Below are 21,757 nucleotides of genomic sequence, written 5' to 3' on the forward strand. Positions count from 1 at the left end.
ACGCCTGGAATCTAGAGAGAGAGAGATCCACTACTACCCAGAGCACGCCTGGAATCTAGAGAGAGAGAGAGAGATCCACTACTACCCAGAGCACGCCTGGAATCTAGAGAGAGAGAGAGAGAGATCCACTACTACCCAGAGCACGCCTGGAATCTAGAGAGAGAGAGATCCACTACTACCCAGAGCACGCCTGGAATCTAGAGAGAGAGAGATCCACTACTACCCAGAGCACACCTGGAATCTAGAGAGAGAGAGAGACATCCACTACTACCCAGAGCACGCCTGGAATCTAGAGAGAGAGAGAGATCCACTACTACCCAGAGCACGCCTGGAATCTAGAGAGAGAGAGAGAGAGAGAGATCCACTACTACCCAGAGCACGCCTGGAATCTAGAGAGAGAGAGATCCACTATTACCCAGAGCACGCCTGGAATCTAGAGAGAGAGATCCACTACTACCCAGAGCATGCCTGGAATCTAGAGAGAGAGAGAGAGATCCACTACTACCCAGAGCATGCCTGGAATCCAGAGAGAGAGAGATCCACTACTACCCAGAGCACACCTGGAATCTAGAGAGATCCACTACTACCCAGAGCACGCCTGGAATCTAGAGAGAGAGAGATCCACTACTACCCAGAGCACACCTGGAATCTAGAGAGAGAGAGAGATCCACTACTACCCAGAGCACGCCTGGAATCTAGAGAGAGAGAGATCCACTACTACCCAGAGCACGCCTGGAATCTAGAGAGAGAGAGATCCACTACTACCCAGAGCACGCCTGGAATCTAGAGAGAGAGAGATCCACTACTACCCAGAGCACGCCTGGAATCTAGAGAGAGAGAGATCCACTACTACCCAGAGCACGCCTGGAATCTAGAGAGAGATCCACTACTACCCAGAGCACGCCTGGAATCTAGAGAGAGAGATCCACTACTACCCAGAGCACGCCTGGAATCTAGAGAGAGAGAGAGAGAGATCCACTACTACCCAGAGCACGCCTGGAATCTAGAGAGAGAGATCCACTACTACCCAGAGCACGCCTGGAATCTAGAGAGAGAGAGAGAGAGATCCACTACTACCCAGAGCACGCCTGGAATCTAGAGAGAGAGAGAGATCCACTACTACCCAGAGCACGCCTGGAACCTAGAGAGAGAGATCCACTACTACCCAGAGCACGCCTGGAATCTAGAGAGAGAGAGAGAGAGAGAGATCCACTACTACCCAGAGCACGCCTGGAATCTAAAGAGAGAGAGAGAGAGATCCACTACTACCCAGAGCACGCCTGGAATCTAGAGAGAGAGAGAGAGAGAGAGAGAGAGAGAGAGAGAGAGAGAGAGAGATCCACTACTACCCAGAGCACGCCTGGAATCTAGAGAGAGAGAGAGAGAGAGAGATCCACTACTACCCAGAGCACGCCTGGAATCTAGAGAGAGAGATCCACTACTACCCAGAGCACGCCTGGAATCTAGAGAGAGAGATCCACTACTACCCAGAGCACGTCTGGAATCTAGAGAGAGAGAGATCCACTACTGCCCAGAGCACGCCTGGAATCTAGAGAGAGAGAGAGATCCACTACTACCTAGAGCACGCCTGGAATCTAGAGAGAGAGAGAGAGATCCACTACTACCCAGAGCACGCCTGGAATCTAGAGAGAGAGAGAGAGATCCACTACTACCCAGAGCACGCCTGGAATCTAGAGAGAGAGAGAGAGAGATCCACTACTACCCAGAGCACGCCTGGAATCTAGAGAGAGAGAGAGAGATCCACTACTACCCAGAGCACGCCTGGAATCTAGAGAGAGAGAGAGAGAGATCCACTACTACCCAGAGCACGCCTGGAATCTAGAGAGAGAGAGATCCACTACTACCCAGAGCACGCCTGGAATCTAGAGAGAGAGATCCACTACTACCCAGAGCACGCCAGAAATCTAGAGAGAGAGAGAGAGAGATCCACTACTACCCAGAGCACGCCTGGAATCCAGAGAGAGAGAGATCCACTACTACCCAGAGCACGCCTGGAATCTAGAGAGATCCACTACTACCCAGAGCACGCCTGGAATCTAGAGAGAGAGAGATCCACTACTACCCAGAGCACACCTGGAATCTAGAGAGAGAGAGATCCACTACTACCCAGAGCACGCCTGGAATCTAGAGAGAGAGAGATCCACTACTACCCAGAGCACGCCTGGAATCTAGAGAGAGAGAGATCCACTACTACCCAGAGCACGCCTGGAATCTAGAGAGAGAGAGATCCACTACTACCCAGAGCACGCCTGGAATCTAGAGAGAGATCCACTACTACCCAGAGCACGCCTGGAATCTAGAGAGAGAGAGATCCACTACTACCCAGAGCACGCCTGGAATCTAGAGAGAGAGAGAGAGATCCACTACTACCCAGAGCACGCCTGGAATCTACAGAGAGAGATCCACTACTACCCAGAGCACGCCTGGAATCTAGAGAGAGAGAGAGAGAGATCCACTACTACCCAGAGCACGCCTGGAATCTAGAGAGAGAGAGAGATCCACTACTACCCAGAGCACGCCTGGAATCTAGAGAGAGAGAGAGAGAGAGAGAGAGAGAGAGAGAGAGAGAGAGAGAGAGAGAGAGATCCACTACTACCCAGAGCACGCCTGGAATCTAGAGAGAGAGAGAGAGAGAGAGAGATCCACTACTACCCAGAGCACGCCTGGAATCTAGAGAGAGAGAGAGAGAGATCCACTACTACCCAGAGCACGCCTGGAATCTAGAGAGAGAGATCCACTACTACCCAGAGCACGCCTGGAATCTAGAGAGAGATCCACTACTACCCAGAGCACGCCTGGAATCTAGAGAGAGAGATCCACTACTACCCAGAGCACGCCTGGAATCTGGAGAGAGAGAGAGATCCACTACTACCCAGAGCACGCCTGGAATCTAGAGAGAGAGAGATCCACTACTACCCAGAGCACGCCTGGAATCTAGAGAGAGAGAGATCCACTACTACCCAGAGCACGCCTGGAATCTACAGAGAGAGATCCACTACTACCCAGAGCACGCCTGGAATCCAGAGAGAGAGAGATCCACTACTACCCAGAGCACGCCTGGAATCTAGAGAGAGAGAGAGAGAGATCCACTACTACCCAGAGCACGCCTGGAATCTAGAGAGAGAGAGAGAGAGATCCACTACTACCCAGAGCACGCCTGGAATCTAGAGAGAGAGAGATCCACTACTACCCAGAGCACACCTGGAATCTAGAGAGAGAGAGAGACATCCACTACTACCAGAGCACGCCTGGAATCTAGAGAGAGAGAGAGATCCACTACTACCCAGAGCACGCCTGGAATCTAGAGAGAGAGAGATCCACTACTACCCAGAGCACGCCTGGAATCTAGAGAGAGAGATCCACTACTACCCAGAGCACGCCAGAAATCTAGAGAGAGAGAGAGAGATCCACTACTACCCAGAGCACGCCTGGAATCTAGAGAGAGAGAGAGAGAGAGATCCACTACTACCCAGAGCACGCCTGGAATCCAGAGAGAGAGAGATCCACTACTACCCAGAGCACGCCTGGAATCTAGAGAGAGAGAGAGAGAGATCCACTACTACCCAGAGCACGCCTGGAATCTAGAGAGAGAGAGAGAGATCCACTACTACCCAGAGCACGCCTGGAATCTAGAGAGAGAGATCCACTACTACCCAGAGCACGCCTGGAATCTAGAGAGAGAGATCCACTACTACCCAGAGCACGCCTGGAATCTAGAGAGAGAGAGATCCACTACTACCCAGAGCACGCCTGGAATCTAGAGAGAGAGAGAGAGAGATCCACTACTACCCAGAGCACGCCTGGAATCTAGAGAGAGAGAGAGAGAGAGAGAGAGATCCACTACTACCCAGAGCACGCCTGGAATCTAGAGAGAGAGAGATCCACTACTGCCCAGAGCACGCCTGGAATCTAGAGAGAGAGAGAGATCCACTACTACCTAGAGCACGCCTGGAATCTAGAGAGAGAGAGAGAGATCCACTACTACCCAGAGCACGCCTGGAATCTAGAGAGAGAGAGAGAGATCCACTACTACCCAGAGCACGCCTGGAATCTAGAGAGAGAGAGAGAGAGATCCACTACTACCCAGAGCACGCCTGGAATCTAGAGAGAGAGAGATCCACTACTACCCAGAGCACACCTGGAATCTAGAGAGAGAGAGAGACATCCACTACTACCAGAGCACGCCTGGAATCTAGAGAGAGAGAGAGATCCACTACTACCCAGAGCACGCCTGGAATCTAGAGAGAGAGAGATCCACTACTACCCAGAGCACGCCTGGAATCTAGAGAGAGAGATCCACTACTACCCAGAGCACGCCAGAAATCTAGAGAGAGAGAGAGAGATCCACTACTACCCAGAGCACGCCTGGAATCCAGAGAGAGAGAGATCCACTACTACCCAGAGCACGCCTGGAATCTAGAGAGATCCACTACTACCCAGAGCACGCCTGGAATCTAGAGAGAGAGAGATCCACTACTACCCAGAGCACACCTGGAATCTAGAGAGAGAGAGATCCACTACTACCCAGAGCACGCCTGGAATCTAGAGAGAGAGAGATCCACTACTACCCAGAGCACGCCTGGAATCTAGAGAGAGAGAGATCCACTACTACCCAGAGCACGCCTGGAATCTAGAGAGAGAGAGATCCACTACTACCCAGAGCACGCCTGGAATCTAGAGAGAGATCCACTACTACCCAGAGCACGCCTGGAATCTAGAGAGAGAGAGATCCACTACTACCCAGAGCACGCCTGGAATCTAGAGAGAGAGAGAGAGAGATCCACTACTACCCAGAGCACGCCTGGAATCTACAGAGAGAGATCCACTACTACCCAGAGCACGCCTGGAATCTAGAGAGAGAGAGAGAGAGAGAGATCCACTACTACCAGAGCACGCCTGGAATCTAGAGAGAGAGAGAGATCCACTACTACCCAGAGCACGCCTGGAATCTAGAGAGAGAGAGAGAGAGAGAGAGAGAGAGAGAGAGAGAGAGAGAGAGAGATCCACTACTACCCAGAGCACGCCTGGAATCTAGAGAGAGAGAGAGAGATCCACTACTACCCAGAGCACGCCTGGAATCTAGAGAGAGAGATCCACTACTACCCAGAGCACGCCTGGAATCTAGAGAGAGAGATCCACTACTACCCAGAGCACGCCTGGAATCTAGAGAGAGAGATCCACTACTACCCAGAGCACGCCTGGAATCTGGAGAGAGAGAGAGATCCACTACTACCCAGAGCACGCCTGGAATCTAGAGAGAGAGAGATCCACTACTACCCAGAGCACGCCTGGAATCTAGAGAGAGAGAGATCCACTACTACCCAGAGCACGCCTGGAATCTAGAGAGAGAGAGATCCACTACTACCCAGAGCACGCCTGGAATCTAGAGAGAGAGATCCACTACTACCCAGAGCACGCCTGGAATCTAGAGAGAGAGATCCACTACTACCCAGAGCACGCCTGGAATCTAGAGAGAGAGAGAGATCCACTACTACCCAGAGCACGCCTGGAATCTAGAGAGAGAGAGAGAGATCCACTACTACCCAGAGCACGCCTGGAATCTAGAGAGAGAGAGAGATCCACTACTACCCAGAGCACACCTGGAATCTAGAGAGAGAGAGAGATCCACTACTACCCAGAGCACGCCTGGAATCTAGAGAGAGAGAGAGATCCACTACTACCCAGAGCACGCCTGGAATCTAGAGAGAGAGAGATCCACTACTACCCAGAGCACGCCTGGAATCTAGAGAGAGAGAGATCCACTACTACCCAGAGCACGCCTGGAATCTAGAGAGAGAGAGATCCACTACTACCCAGAGCACGCCTGGAATCTAGAGAGAGAGATCCACTACTACCCAGAGCACGCCTGGAATCTAGAGAGAGAGAGAGAGAGAGATCCACTACTACCCAGAGCACGCCTGGAATCCAGAGAGAGAGAGATCCACTACTACCCAGAGCACGCCTGGAATCTAGAGAGAGAGAGAGAGAGATCCACTACTACCCAGAGCACGCCTGGAATCTAGAGAGAGAGAGAGAGATCCACTACTACCCAGAGCACGCCTGGAATCTAGAGAGAGAGATCCACTACTACCCAGAGCACGCCTGGAATCTAGAGAGAGAGATCCACTACTACCCAGAGCACGCCTGGAATCTAGAGAGAGAGAGATCCACTACTACCCAGAGCACGCCTGGAATCTAGAGAGAGAGAGAGAGAGATCCACTACTACCCAGAGCACGCCTGGAATCTAGAGAGAGAGAGAGAGAGAGAGAGAGAGAGATCCACTACTACCCAGAGCACGCCTGGAATCTAGAGAGAGAGATCCACTACTACCCAGAGCACGCCTGGAATCTAGAGAGAGAGATCCACTACTACCCAGAGCACGCCTGGAATCTAGAGAGAGAGATCCACTACTACCCAGAGCACGCCTGGAATCTAGAGAGAGAGATCCACTACTACCCAGAGCACGCCTGGAATCTAGAGAGATCCACTACTACCCAGAGCACGCCTGGAATCTAGAGAGATCCACTACTACCCAGAGCACGCCTGGAATCTAGAGAGATCCACTACTACCCAGAGCACGCCTGGAATCTAGAGAGATCCACTACTACCCAGAGCACGCCTGGAATCTAGAGAGAGATCCACTACTACCCAGAGCACGCCTGGAATCTAGAGAGAGAGAGAGATCCACTACTACCCAGAGCACGCCTGGAATCTAGAGAGAGAGAGAGATCCACTACTACCCAGAGCACGCCTGGAATCTAGAGAGAGAGAGAGATCCACTACTACCCAGAGCACGCCTGGAATCTAGAAAGAGAGAGAGATCCACTACTACCCAGAGCACGCCTGGAATCTAGAGAGAGAGAGAGATCCACTACTACCCAGAGCACGCCTGGAATCTAGAGAGAGAGAGAGATCCACTATTACCAAGAGCACGCCTGGAATCTAGAGAGAGAGAGAGAGATCCACTACTACCCAGAGCACGCCTGGAATCTAGAGAGAGAGAGAGAGAGAGATCCACTACTACCCAGAGCACGCCTGGAATCTAGAGAGAGAGAGAGAGAGAGATCCACTACTACCCAGAGCACGCCTGGAATCTAGAGAGAGAGAGATCCACTACTACCCAGAGCACGCCTGGAATCTAGAGAGAGAGAGATCCACTACTACCCAGAGCACGCCTGGAATCTAGAGAGAGAGAGATCCACTACTACCCAGAGCACGCCTGGAATCTAGAGAGAGAGAGATCCACTACTACCCAGAGCATGCCTGGAATCTAGAGAGAGAGATCCACTACTACCCAGAGCACGCCTGGAATCTAGAGAGAGAGATCCACTACTACCCAGAGCACGTCTGGAATCTAGAGAGAGAGAGAGAGAGAGAGAGAGATCCACTACTACCCAGAGCACGCCTGGAATCTAGAGAGAGAGAGAGAGAGAGAGAGAGATCCACTACTACCCAGAGCACGCCTGGAATCCAGAGAGAGAGAGATCCACTACTACCCAGAGCACGCCTGGAATCTAGAGAGATCCACTACTACCCAGAGCACGCCTGGAATCTAGAGAGAGAGAGATCCACTACTACCCAGAGCACACCTGGAATCTCTAGAGAGAGAGAGATCTACTACTACCCAGAGCACGCCTGGAATCTAGAGAGAGAGAGATCCACTACTACCCAGAGCACGCCTGGAATCTAGAGAGAGAGAGATCCACTACTACCCAGAGCACGCCTGGAATCTAGAGAGAGAGAGATCCACTACTACCCAGAGCACGCCTGGAATCTAGAGAGAGAGAGATCCACTACTACCCAGAGCACGCCTGGAATCTAGAGAGAGAGATCCACTACTACCCAGAGCACGCCTGGAATCTAGAGAGAGAGAGAGAGAGATCCACTACTACCCAGAGCACGCCTGGAATCTAGAGAGAGATCCACTACTACCCAGAGCACGCCTGGAATCTAGAGAGAGAGATCCACTACTACCCAGAGCACGCCTGGAATCTAGAGAGAGAGAGAGAGAGATCCACTACTACCCAGAGCACGCCTGGAATCTAGAGAGAGAGAGAGAGAGAGATCCACTACTACCCAGAGCACGCCTGGAATCTAGAGAGAGAGAGATAGAGATCCACTACTACCCAGAGCACGCCTGGAATCTAGAGAGAGATCCACTACTACCCAGAGCACGCCTGGAATCTAGAGAGAGAGAGAGAGATCCACTACTACCCAGAGCACGCCTGGAATCTAGAGAGATCCACTACTACCCAGAGCACGCCTGGAATCTAGAGAGAGATCCACTACTACCCAGAGCACGCCTGGAATCTAGAGAGAGAGAGAGAGATCCACTACTACCCAGAGCACGCCTGGAATCTAGAGAGATCCACTACTACCCAGAGCACGCCTGGAATCTAGAGAGAGAGAGAGATCCACTACTACCCAGAGCACGCCTGGAATCTAGAGAGATCCACTACTACCCAGAGCACGCCTGGAATCTAGAGAGAGAGAGAGATCCACTACTACCCAGAGCACGCCTGGAATCTAGAGAGAGAGAGAGATCCACTACTACCCAGAGCACTCCTGGAATCTAGAGAGAGAGAGAGATCCACTACTACGCAGAGCACGCCTGGAATCTAGAGAGAGAGAGATCCACTACTACCCAGAGCACGCCTGGAATCTAGAGAGAGAGAGATCCACTACTACCCAGAGCACGCCTGGAATCTAGAGAGAGAGAGATCCACTACTACCCAGAGCACGTCTGGAATATAGAGAATCAATGAGGAGAGTAGAGGAGGAAGAGAGGAGGCTCTGGTTGAGGTGTTACTGTAGCTCTAAACCCAGAGGAACAACTACTGCCATCAATACATGAAGAGCTTCATTAGCCCTGTATTATTACCATGGTCCCAGCTATAGGCCTAGGTGCTTCAGCCAACTCCTCTGACTACTGACATGTGGCATGATTATATTACCACTCAAAAGGAGCAAAACAATTGGGCTTACAATTAGACAGAGGACAACTCTGAGGAATTATTCATTACAGTAACCAGAGAGCTTGGACACTGCTGTTAGAAAACTGTAATAAACTGGATTCAGTGGAGTGATCAGTTCAGTGTGTATTATTTTGGTTTGGCGGTCCAGGGTGTGTCGAACGGGGGAGGGCCGTAGCGGTCCAGGGGGTGGAACGGGGGAGCGCCGTAGCGGTCCAGGGGGTGTCGAACGGGGGAGCGCCGTAGCGGTCCAGGGGGTGTCGAACGGGGGAGCGCCGTAGCGGTCCAGGGGGTGGAACGGGGGAGCGGTCCAGGGGAGCACCGTCGCGGTCCAGGGGAGCGCCGTCGCAGTCCAGGGGAGCGCCGTCGCGGTCCAGGGGGTGGAACGGGGGACGGCCGTAGCGGTCCAGGGGAGAGCAGTAGCAGTATACATCCCAAATGGCACCATAATCCCTGTTTAGTGCACTACTTTTGACCATGGCCCATAGGGCCAGATTGTGCCATTTGGGACACAGCACAATTCAGGAGGCAGAGCTACTGTAGGTGGGGCCGTTTGGCATCTCATCAGAACCAGAGAACTGTGTAATATTTTCAGATCACCTGCCAAATGACCCGTTGTTACCTGCCTGCTGCTACCTGTGGGAAGCAGCTCTTTAAGAGCAGACAAAATAACAGCCCGACGTGATCTCCATGCTCTGCTCTCGTTAGTCTATGTACAGGACTAACCAGCTCTACCCCCAAGCCTGAACACCCCCCTTTTACACTGCTGCTACTCTGTTATTATCTATGCATAGTCACTTTAATAACTCTACCTACATGTACATATTACCTCGACTAACCGGTGCCCTGCACATTGACTCTGTACCATAACACCCTGTATATAACCCCACTATTGTTATTTTACTGCTGTTCTTTAATTATTTGTAACTTTTATTTATTTCTTTAGGTTGGATTTGATTGGGAGTCCCATAGACCGGCGCACAGTTGGCCCAGCGTGGTCCGTGTTCGGCCGGTGGAGGCCTCATTGTAAATAAGAATTTGTTCTTAACTGACTTTCCTAGTTAAATAAAACGTTAAATAAAATTTAAAAAATAACTTAATATTTCATATTTAAATAATTAGTAGCTGCTTTTCAGAAATTACATCAAGGTTATGACTGGAAAAAGAACAAAAACAAGGAACAAAATAAAACACTGAGTATTAGAGTGAAAATGTTACCGGCTGTCATTTAGCAAAGTAATAATAACACATCACCCATTTACAGAAGGAAGGAAGTATTGATGCATTTTGGAAAGTCCACACACCAGAACTTGTGATGGTAACAAAAAATATATATATATAAAAAAATAAAAAAATGTTTTTTATATCGATAGTTACATATTGTGATATGGACGACATTATATAGACTCAAAGTATCGATTTGTAAAATATAAGAAAGTGATATTTTCCATCCTATAGCTTGTTCTCCTTTTTAAATAGTGAGTCAACATGTTTTCAGCACTTATCTCCATGACTGATGACTCATTTTCTCATCTCTCTACAGCAGACATATGTTTGGAACATTAAACCGCAATACATACAGAATCATGAATGTCCCAATGCATACACTTTAAATAATGCCCCTTTAATGTTTACATATCTTACATTACTCATATCATATGTATACTGTATTTTCTACCATCTGTTGCACTTTGCCTATGCCGCTCAGCCATCGCTCATCCATATATTTATATGTACATATTCTCATTCACCCCTTTTAGATGTGTGTATGAGGTAGATGTTGGAGAACTGTTAGATATTACTGCACTGTCGGAACCAGAAGCACAATGAGTTCGCTACACTCGCATTAACATCTGCTAACCATGTGCATGTGGCCGTTAACATCTGCTGCTAACCATATGCATGCGGCCATTAACATCTGCTGCTAACCATGTGTATGTATGTAGCCATTAACATCTGCTGCTAACCATGTGTATGTATGTAGCCATTAACATCTGCTGCTAACCATGTGTATGTATGTAGCCATTAACATCTGCTGCTAACCATGTGTATGTATGTAGCCATTAACATCTGCTGCTAACCATGTGTATGTATGTAGCCATTAACATCTGCTGCTAACCATGTGTATGTATGTAGCCATTAACATCTGCTAACCATGTGCATGTATGTGACCATTAACATCTGCTAACCATGTGTATGTAACCATTAACATCTGCTAACCATGTGCATGTATGTGACCATTAACATCTGCTAACCATGTGCATGTATGTGACCATTAACATCTGCTAACCATGTGCATGTATGTGACCATTAACATCTGCTAACCATGTGCATGTATGTGACCATTAACATCTGCTAACCATGTGTATGTATGTGACCATTAACATCTGCTAACCATGTGTATGTATGTGACCATTAACATCTGCTAACAATGTGCATGTAACCATTAACATCTGCTAACCATGTGTATGTGGCCATTAACATCTGCTAACCATGTGTATGTGGCCATTAACATCTGCTAACCATGTGCATGTGGCCATTAACATCTGCTAACCATGTGCATGTGGCCATTAACATCTGCTAACCATGTGTATGTGACAAATACAATTATTTGAGTATATCGGCACCTCAGTATCGCGATTATATAGTATAGTGAGGTCACTGGCAATTCAGCCCTATTCAGAACCTCAATATTGAGTCACATTTGAATATGTATATTTTTTAAGTAAAAATCTGCTGGTTGTGTGTGGACTGACTCTCCACTACACACATCAACAAAACCACCCAGCCATAAGATCCAGCCAGACTGCCCTTTACAGTAGACAGACAGCTAAAGGCCTGCGGTTGGTTGTCTGATCCGTCACAACCACCCTGCCACGCCCAAACACATTTCAAAGCCCCGTCTCCCACTCCTCTATGACATAATAATAGTACAACAACGGTGTGATATGTAGATATACAGGTAACTGCCAAAATAAAGGAAACACCAACATTGTATGTCAATAGGGCATTGTGCCACCACAAGCTGCCAGAACAGCTTCACTGTGCCTTGGCATAGATTCTACAAGTGTCTGGAACAAAACATTCCATTTGCTGTTTTGTTGATGGAAAACGGTGTCTCAGTCACCGCTTCAGAATCTTCCGTAAGTGATGAATTGGGTTGAGATATGGTGACTGGCATATGGCGAAACGTCAGATCTGGTGACAGACGGCAGCGGCATATGGCGAAACGTCAGATCTGGTGACAGACGGCAGCGGCATATGGCGAAACGTCAGATCTGGTGACAGACGGCAGCGGCATTTGGCGAAACGTCAGATCTGGTGACAGACGGCAGCGGCATATGGCGAAACGTCAGATCTGGTGACAGACGGCAGTGGCATATGGCGAAACGTCAGCAAGTTGAGCGGCGTTCGTCACTGAAGCTCCCAGAGATCTCTTCTTCTAGCCACGGTAGTCATAATAACAGGCGACTGGGCAGCATTTTTAAACATGACCCTAAGCACCATGGGATGTTAATTCCACACCTGTATGGAAGCACCTGCTTTCAATATACTTTGCATCCCTCATTTACTCAAGTGTTTCCTTTATTTTGGCAGTTACCAGTAGATTTGTATACATGGTAGCGACTAGTCCGAGCCCGTGTTTATTTTGGTATGTGTGATGTGTGTGCGTTTATGGCAGGATGGTGTAGCTGGGAGCACATGGCTGTCAGAACAGGTGAGCCTGCTACAGTGACATGGCCTGGTTCAGAGGAGCTGCTGCTTCACTATAGCCCCAACACACACGCCTCTGGAGCACACACACACACACACACACACAGAGAGAGACAGAGCAAGCGAGCAAGAGAGAGCAAGAGAGAGCAAGAGCGAGAGAGTAAGAGCGAGAGAGTATGTGGGGTAGAGAAGGGGGGGAGCAGGAGAAAACAGAGTGAGCGAGTGAGAGAGTATGTGGGGTAGAGAAGGGGGGGGAGCAGGAGAAAACAGAGTGAGCGAGTGAGAGAGTATGTGGGGTAGAGAAGGGGGGGGAGCAGGAGAAAACAGAGTGAGCGAGTGAGAGAGTATGTGGGGTAGAGAAGGAGAGGGGGGAGCAGGAGAAAACAGAGTGAGCGAGGGAGAGAGTATGTGGGGTAGAGAAGGAGAGGGGGGAGCAGGAGAAAACAGTGTATTATACTGTGATGCTGTTAATCCAGAGAGCTCTTCATCCCCCATCACCCCCCCCCCCCCCCCTCTACCATTTTACAAGTAGGACAGCAGGCCAGACAGTTATTCAAACCATGATCCCTGTGTGAGAGAGTTCAGATGTGTCTAAACACAGAGTACACCGTCAGGGTTTATCAAAACGGAGCTTAGGTGGTGGGCGTGGCAACGGCGCGGTCGGCGCCTCTGTCGGCGCCTCTAAAATTCAGGAGGCCCCCATCTTGACGATGTAGATTTGTTTATGGTTTTTAAAAACATTTTTAAGCCAATTTCCTGCAATTCTACACCTTCTGCCATGGCAAATGCTTTGTTTGTTTTGCTCAAACATAAAATCAATACTGCTAAATTCATCGTTTTTTGAATTTTCTATTCTCCCTGAATGTCTAGCTTTTATTTTGGCGATGTCAGTTCTCAAAGATTATATAATAAAAATATTAAGGGTCCATTATAATTTCTTCATACTTTGTAACGGGTTTCAGTTTTAAATTCACACTGAAAGCGTTTTTCCATCTTAAAAACAGATTTTTGGACTTTAGGCAGCCCGCCCAAGGATTTCAATGGCTGAAAACACCCTGCCAGTACACAGAGAACATGTGCCTCACAGCTGGAGAGGCCATACAACCAGCCCCTAAAACATAATCCACTAAATGTTATGAAACAAACAGTAGAAATACTGGAAGACAGAGACAAACAGAATGGGAGAGAGAGAGGGTTTAATATGACTAATAGACTGGGTGAGCTCAGCAGTAGCTAGAATGCTCTGGATTTCCCCCCAGTCTACACTACGGCTCAGTATCTCTACAGTCTAGAGAGGCTACTAGCTGCTCACTAACAGGCCGCTGATGACCTAATCTAGGACACCCTGACGCTCAGACTACGTATTACAGAGACTAAGCTTGCTGTGCATACAAACAAACCTCCAGTGTCACAGTGCATAGTCTAGTTATCTAGGTCAATCTGCCTGCACCTAAAACACCAACTATAAACAGAGACCGATAGTCAACTGGAAAAGCCTGCAGGAAGTTTACAAATATGATTGATTCATTTTGTATGCACACAAAGCAAGCAAGTACTAAATATTTGCTCAAGGAGTACAGTTTTGTTTAAACATAATTCATTCCTGAGGAGAGAGACATGACATTGAGAACACAGTTTCCCCCTGCACAGCATCTACACAGCATCCGTTTCCCCCTGCCCAGCATCCGTTTCCCCCTGCCCAGCATCCGTTTCCCCCTGCCCAGCATCCGTTTCCCCCTGCCCAGCATCCGTTTCCCCCTGCCCAGCATCCGTTTCCCCCTGCCCAGCATCCGTTTCCCCCTACATAGCTGAAGCAGCATTTGACAGAGCACCAAACAATGCCACTGAAATGGTTCCAAAATGCCATAAATTGATCAGCACCCTAAAGCCACATGCATGGAACTGACAGCGTTGTGTTCCTAAAGCCACAGTAAAATCTACATCAGTGGTGAGGGTGAAGAAGAGGAAGTCAATTAGCTGTGGTCACAGATGATTACCATAACAGGCCGATACCGCCTGCCCGGCGGCGACAGGCCGATACCGCCTGCCCGGCGGCGACAGGCCGATACCGCCTGCCCGGCGGCGACAGACCGATACCGCCTGCCCAGCGGTGCTCTGGATAATATAGGCACTTAAAACACACACACACACACACACACACACACACCAGTGTGACTATTTCACTAAACCAGACATGTTTTTTCAGTTGATTTCCAATTGTTGTCGTTTCCCCTCTAATCCTACTTCTCTTTCTCTGCCACGACACAATGCACCGTCTCTGTTGAGTAATACGCTGATCCTCTACACACGGGGCTCTCAGTGGTGCGTACTGAGACCCCTCCTGTACTACCTGCTCACCCACGACTGTGTGGCCGCGCACGACTCCAACACTATTAAGTTTGCTGACGACACGACGGGGGTAGGCCAGCTCACCGATGAGACAGCCTATAGGGAGGAGGTAAGTGACAACCTCACCCTCTACGTCAGCAAGACAAAGGAAATGGAGGGCCGAGCACGCCCCCATTCTCATCGACGGGATTGGAGCGAGTCGAGAACTTCAATTTCTTCTGTGTCCACATCACTAAGGAATTATCATGGTCCACACATACCAACCCAGTCGTGAAGAAGGCACGACAACAGAGGCTGAAAAGATTTGGTACAGGTCCTCAGATCCTCAACAGGTTCTCCAGCTGCACCACAGAGAGCATCTTGACTGGCTGGATCACCGCCTGGTATAGCAACAGCTTGGCAATCCGACCGCAAGGCTCTACAGAGGGGTAAGGCTCTACAGAGGGGTAAGGCTCTACAGAGGGGTAAGGCTCTACAGAGGGGCAGTGCTCTACAGAGGGGCAGTGCTCTACAGAGGGCTAGCGCTCTACAGAGGGCTAGCGCTCTACAGAGGGCTAGCGCTCTACAGAGGGCTAGCGCTCTACAGAGGGCTAGCGCTCTACAGAGGGCTAGCGCTCTACAGAGGGCTAGCGCTCTACAGAGGGCTAGCGCTCTACAGAGGGCTAGCGCTCTACAGAGGGCTAGCGCTCTACAGAGGGCTAGCGCTCTACAGAGGGCTTGCGCTCTACAGAGGGCTTGCGCTCTACAGAGGGCTTGCGCTCTACAGAGGGGCAGCGCTCTACAGAGGGGCAGCGCTCTACAGAGGGGCAGCGCTCTACAGAGGGGCAGCGCTCTACAGAGGGGCAGCGCTCTACAGAGGGGCAGCGCTCTACAGAGGGGCAGTCCTCTACAGAGGGGCAAGGCTCTACAGAGGGGCAGTGCTCTACAGAGGGGCAGTGCTCTACAGAGGGGCAAGGCTCTACAGAGGGGGAGCGCTCTACAGAGGGATAGAGAACACTACGGGGTGGAGTGAGTCCTGGATGAGAACACTACATAACATATAGTGACTGTACTAAAGACAGTGCTAGGTGGTGTGAGCAGAGGCTCACTCCCAGGTCTCCCTCCTGCTAGGACTGAGCAGCACCACGAAGGAAGAGCAGCCTGTCCGTTTCCTGTCCCCAGTCAGAGATACAGACACAGGCCTGTGACTCCCAGCTCAGCCTCTCACACAGAGACCAGGCTCAGTCACACTGCAGTAGTAGTCAGTACACTATGAAAGATAATACTCACTATCCTACACATTCTGCCATGGATGATGCTGTCTGAGTGACTCAAACACCACAGGGGGCACCATGCCATGACAAACATACTCCTGAAAGGACCATTTATAACATTGGAGATTCTCCCTGACTGTCTAGCTTTTATTTAGGTGATTGTTAGTTCCCAAATATGGACTTATTTAAATATATATAAGTCCATTATATTTTCTACATACCTTATCTTTTCTTTTTTTAATTTTGAACATAAGTGGCCCGAAAAAAACAGCTAAGCAACTCCCCCAAACTATTTTCTATGCAGAAAAACCTGTGTGTGTGTGTGTGTGTGTGTGTGTGTGTGTGTGTGTGTGTACACAAGGGGCAAAAGAGAGAGGGAAATCTGAGTCTGTGTTGCCTTGCTGCGATAGTCAAGCCCCTGACTGTTAGTCCTCAGCTGGGGTTTAGGGTCATAACCTTTAGAGCAGACTGGTGTTGTGCTGAAAGCCTTCTGCCCGACACACAGTCAGTGTAGGGGTCATATTGATGGAGGGGGCTGGAGTACAGCATTAAGACCAGTCAGACACACAGAAAGAGGGGTCATATTGATAGAGGGGGCTGGAGTACAGCATTAAGAGCAGTCAGACACACAGAAAGAGGGGTCATATTGATAGAGGGGTCAGCGCCACTGTACTAAGCAGAGCACCAGTCATAGTGTTAGGACTGTGTACAGGTCAGTCCAACGGTGAACATGATTCAGCACAGCTAACAATGACCTACCTCTTTCAGCATGTTCACCTGCTAACACACCAGGAACTCATTTGGTGACTTTTGAATGTGCATACACACATACAATGTTGGGTGTGTGTACATATTGGTACACTGGTATAGTTGAAGGACAGACGGGTATAAATAGCAGCAGAGTAAACTGATACAGAACTCTGCTCTCTCAACCTCACGTCACATTAACACAACACCCGCTGACTGACTGGGAGGTTTCCCTCTGACTCCACCACTGGCTGACTGGCTGCCTGGCTGACTGACTGGGAGGCTTCCCTCTGACTCCACCACTGGCTGACTGACTGGCTGCCTGGGAGGTTTCCCTCTGACTCCACCACTGACTGACTGGGAGGTTTCCCTCTGACTCCACCACTGGCTGACTGGGAGGTTTCCCTCTGACTCCACCACTGGCTGACTGACTGGGAGGTTTCCCTCTGACTCCACCACTGACTGGGAGGTTTCCCTCTGACTCCACCACTGGCTGCCTGGCTGGCTGCCTGACTGACTGGGAGGCTTCCCTCTGACTGGCTGACTGCCTGACTGACTGGGAGGCTTCCCTCTGACTCCACCACTGGCTGGCTGACTGGCTGCCTGGCTGTCTGACTGGGAGGCTTCCCTCTGACTCCACCACTGGCTGACTGGCTGCCTGGCTGACTTCCCTCTGACTGGCTGCCTGACTGACTGGGAGGCTTCCCTCTGGCTGACTGCCTGACTGACTGACTGGGAGGTTTCCCTCTGACTCCACCACTGGCTGACTGACTGGCTGGCTGGCTGGGAGGCTTCCCTCTGACTCCACCACTGACTGACTGGCTGCCTGACTGACTAGCTGTGCTGGCTGTCTGGACATTGAGCGATCGTTTTACAGACATGGGAAGTCACTCTAACAGTCTAAATAAATAAAACTCTGGCTGCCCGGCAGGCTGCCCGGCACGCTGCATCATGTCATGGACATTGTGTAAGGTCAGGAAAATGGCAGCAGGTCTGGGGAGTTCAGTCCCACCACCACACCAGTCATTACAGCCTATTGAAGAGCAGGTTGAGGAGAGGGCACGCTGCTAGTTAAAAGACAGCTGTAGCTGCTAATATAGCACAATTATTACATCATTATTGCTATTACACAACTATGAATAATTTGGCAGCACTTAGGCCAGTCTCTATCACAGAAATATAGGACAACATCAGATATGAATAGCTAAGGCTGGCTCACAGTGGGCTAAATGTGTCCAAATCATACGTTGATTCACATGGGGAGAGAGAGGGAGACAGAGAGATGGAGAGAGAGGGGGGAATCATAAGACAGCCATCTGTCTCAGCTAAACTCTGGATTGGAGAACAGGAGTCTGTTTGTGTGACTGAACCATCTAGTGAACACAGCCTACTCTCAGGGCCTCTCCCTCCCAAATAGCACCCTATTCCCTATATAGTGCACTACCCTGGTCAGAAGCACTTTTAAGGGAATAGCATGACATTAGGGATCAGCCAACTCTCAGTCTGAGCCAGAACCATCACTTCAGCAGCTGTTCCAGTTAAAGGCTTTAGTCACAGGCTGAGTATTCTGGGCCCTGGTTCTAGCCTAGCCTGGCCCTGCCACTCTGGGGCCCTGGTTCTAGCCTAGCCCTGCCCCTCTGGGGCCCTGGTTCTAGCCTAGCCCTGCCCCTCTGGGGGCCTGGTTCTAGCCTAGCCCTGCCCCTCTGGGGGCCTGGTTCTAGCCTAGCCCTGCCCCTCTGGGGGCCTGGTTCTAGCCTAGCCCTGCCCCTCTGGGGGCCTGGTTCTAGCCTAGCCCTGCCCCTCTGGGGGCCTGGTTCTAGCCTAGCCCTGCCACTCTGGGGGCCTGGTTCTAGCCTAGCCCTGCCACTCTGGGGGCCTGGTTCTAGCCTAGCCCTGCCACTCTGGGGGCCTGGTTCTAGCCTAGCCCTGCCACTCTGGGGGCCTGGTTCTAGCCTAGCCTTGCCACTCTGGGGGCCTGGTTCTAGCCCAGCCCTGCCACTCTGGGGGCCTGGTTCTAGCCCAGCCCTGCCACTCTGGGGGCCTGGTTCTAGCCTAGCCCTGCCACTCTGGGGGCCTGGTTCTAGCCTAGCCCTGCCACTCTGGGGCCTGGTTCTAGCCTAGCCCTGCAACTCTAGGCCCTGGTTCTAGCCCTGGTTATAGCCTGCCACTCTGGGCCCTGGTTATAGCCCTGCCAAGGAGAGACTCTGGGCCCTGGTTATAGCCCTGCCAAGGAGAGACTCTGGGCCCTGGTTATAGCCCTGCCAAGGAGAGACTCTGGGCCCTGGTTATAGCCCTGCCAAGGAGAGAGTCTGGGCCCTGGTTATAGCCCTGCCAAGGAGAGACTCTGGGCCCTGGTTATAGCCCTGCCAAGGAGAGACTCTGGGCCCTGGTTATAGCCCTGCCAAGGAGAGACTCTGGGCTCTGGTTATAGCCCTGCCAAGGAGAGACTCTGGGCCCTGGTTATAGCCCTGCCAAGGAGAGACTCTGGGCCCTGGTTATAGCCCTGCCAAGGAGAGACTCTGGGCCCTGGTTATAGCCCTGCCAAGGAGAGACTCTGGGCCCTGGTTATAGCCCTGCCAAGGAGAGACTCTGGGCCCTGGTTATAGCCCTGCCAAGGAGAGACTCTGGGCCCTGGTTATAGCCCTGCCAAGGAGAGAGTCTGGGCCCTGGTTATAGCCCTGCCAAGGAGAGACTCTGGGCCCTGGTTATAGCCCTGCCAAGGAGAGACTCTTGGCCCTGGTTATAGCCCTGCCAAGGAGAGACTCTGGGCTCTGGTTATAGCCCTGCCAAGGAGAGACTCTGGGCCCTGGTTATAGCCCTGCCAAGGAGAGACTCTGGGCCCTGGTTATAGCCCTGCCAAGGAGAGACTCTGGGCCCTGGTTATAGCCCTGCCAAGGAGAGACTCTGGGCCCTGGTTATAGCCCTGCCAAGGAGAGACTCTGGGCCCTGGTTATAGCCCTGCCAAGGAGAGACTCTGGGCCCTGGTTATAGCCCTGCCAAGGAGAGACTCTGGGCCCTGGTTATAGCCCTGCCAAGGAGAGACTCTGGGCCCTGGTTATAGCCCTGCCAAGGAGAGACTCTGGGCCCTGGTTATAGCCCTGCCAAGGAGAGACTCTGGGCCCTGGTTATAGCCCTGCCAAGGAAAGACTCTGGGTCCTGGTTATAGCCCTGCCAAGGAAATACTCTGGGCCCTGGATATAGCCTAGCCCTGCCAAGGAAATACTCTGGGTCTAAGTTATACGGCTAACTCGGGTCTGGAGTTTATCCTCATCAGGTGATGAGGTAAGGTAAAACTCCTGTCCCTAACCAGTTTCCAGTGCTGATGCTCTAGGGGAGGCACCCTGCCTGTACAACGGTAAGGGGGAAACCCTGAATGTAGCTACTCTCTATACTGAGCTCTGGTCAACAGTAGTACACTAAACAGGGTGAATGGTCAACAGTAGTACACTAAACAGGGTGAATGGTCAACAGTAGTACACTAAACAGGGTGAATGGTCAACAGTAGTACACTAAACAGGGTGAATGGTCAACAGTAGTACACTAAACAGGGTGAATGGTCAACAGTAGTACACTAAACAGGGTGAATGGTCAACGGTAGTACACTAAACAGGGTGAATGGTCAACGGTAGTACACTAAACAGGGTGAATGGTCAACGGTAGTACACTAAACAGGGTGAATGGTCAACGGTAGTACACTAAACAGGGTGAATGGTCAACGGTAGTACACTAAACAGGGTGAATGGTCAACGGTAGTACACTAAACAGGGTGAATGGTCAACGGTAGTACACTAAACAGGGTGAATGGTCAACGGTAGTACACTAAATAGGGTGAATGGTCAACGGTAGTACACTAAACAGGGTGAATGGTCAACGGTAGTACACTAAACAGGGTGAATGGTCAACGGTAGTACACTAAACAGGGTGAATGGTCAACGGTAGTACACTAAACAGGGTGAATGGTCAACAGTAGTACACTAAACAGGGTGAATGGTCAACAGTAGTACACTAAACAGGGTGGATGGTCAACAGTAGTACACTAAACAGGGTGAATGGTCAACAGTAGTACACTAAACAGGGTGAATGGTCAACAGTAGTACACTAAACAGGGTGGATGGTCAACAGTAGTACACTAAACAGGGTGAATGGTCAACAGTAGTACACTAAACAGGGTGAATGGTCAATAGTACACTAAACAGGGAACAGGGTGAATGGTCAACAGTAGTACACTAAACAGGGTGAATGGTCAACAGTAGTACACTAAACAGGGTGAATGGTCAACAGTAGTACACTAAACAGGGTGGATGGTCAACAGTAGTACACTAAACAGGGTGAATGGTCAACAGTAGTACACTAAACAGGGTGGATGGTCAACAGTAGTACACTAAACAGGGTGAATGGTCAACAGTAGTACACTAAACAGGGTGAATGGTCAACAGTAGTACACTAAACAGGGAACAGGGTGGATGGTCAACAGTAGTACACTAAACAGGGTGAATGGTCAACAGTAGTACACTAAACAGGGTGGATGGTCAACAGTAGTACACTAAACAGGGTGAATGGTCAACAGTAGTACACTAAACAGGGTGGATGGTCAACAGTAGTACACTAAACAGGGTGAATGGTCAACAGTAGTACACTAAACAGGGTGAATGGTCAACAGTAGTACACTAAACAGAGAACCATTTGAAACAACCATGCCA

At 50.4% G+C, this 21,757-nt stretch overlaps 1 protein-coding gene across 1 annotated transcript in view; it reads right to left on the bottom strand.

Moving 5' to 3' along the window:
- LOC115188377 (round spermatid basic protein 1-like) overlaps positions 1 to 21,757 on the bottom strand; it is a 97,847-nt gene that overhangs the window by 70,616 nt on the left and 5,474 nt on the right. The window lies entirely within an intron of this gene.

The sequence above is a fragment of the Salmo trutta genome, unplaced genomic scaffold (genome assembly GCF_901001165.1).
Source record: "Salmo trutta unplaced genomic scaffold, fSalTru1.1, whole genome shotgun sequence".
Classification (NCBI taxonomy): Eukaryota; Metazoa; Chordata; class Actinopteri; order Salmoniformes; family Salmonidae; genus Salmo; species Salmo trutta.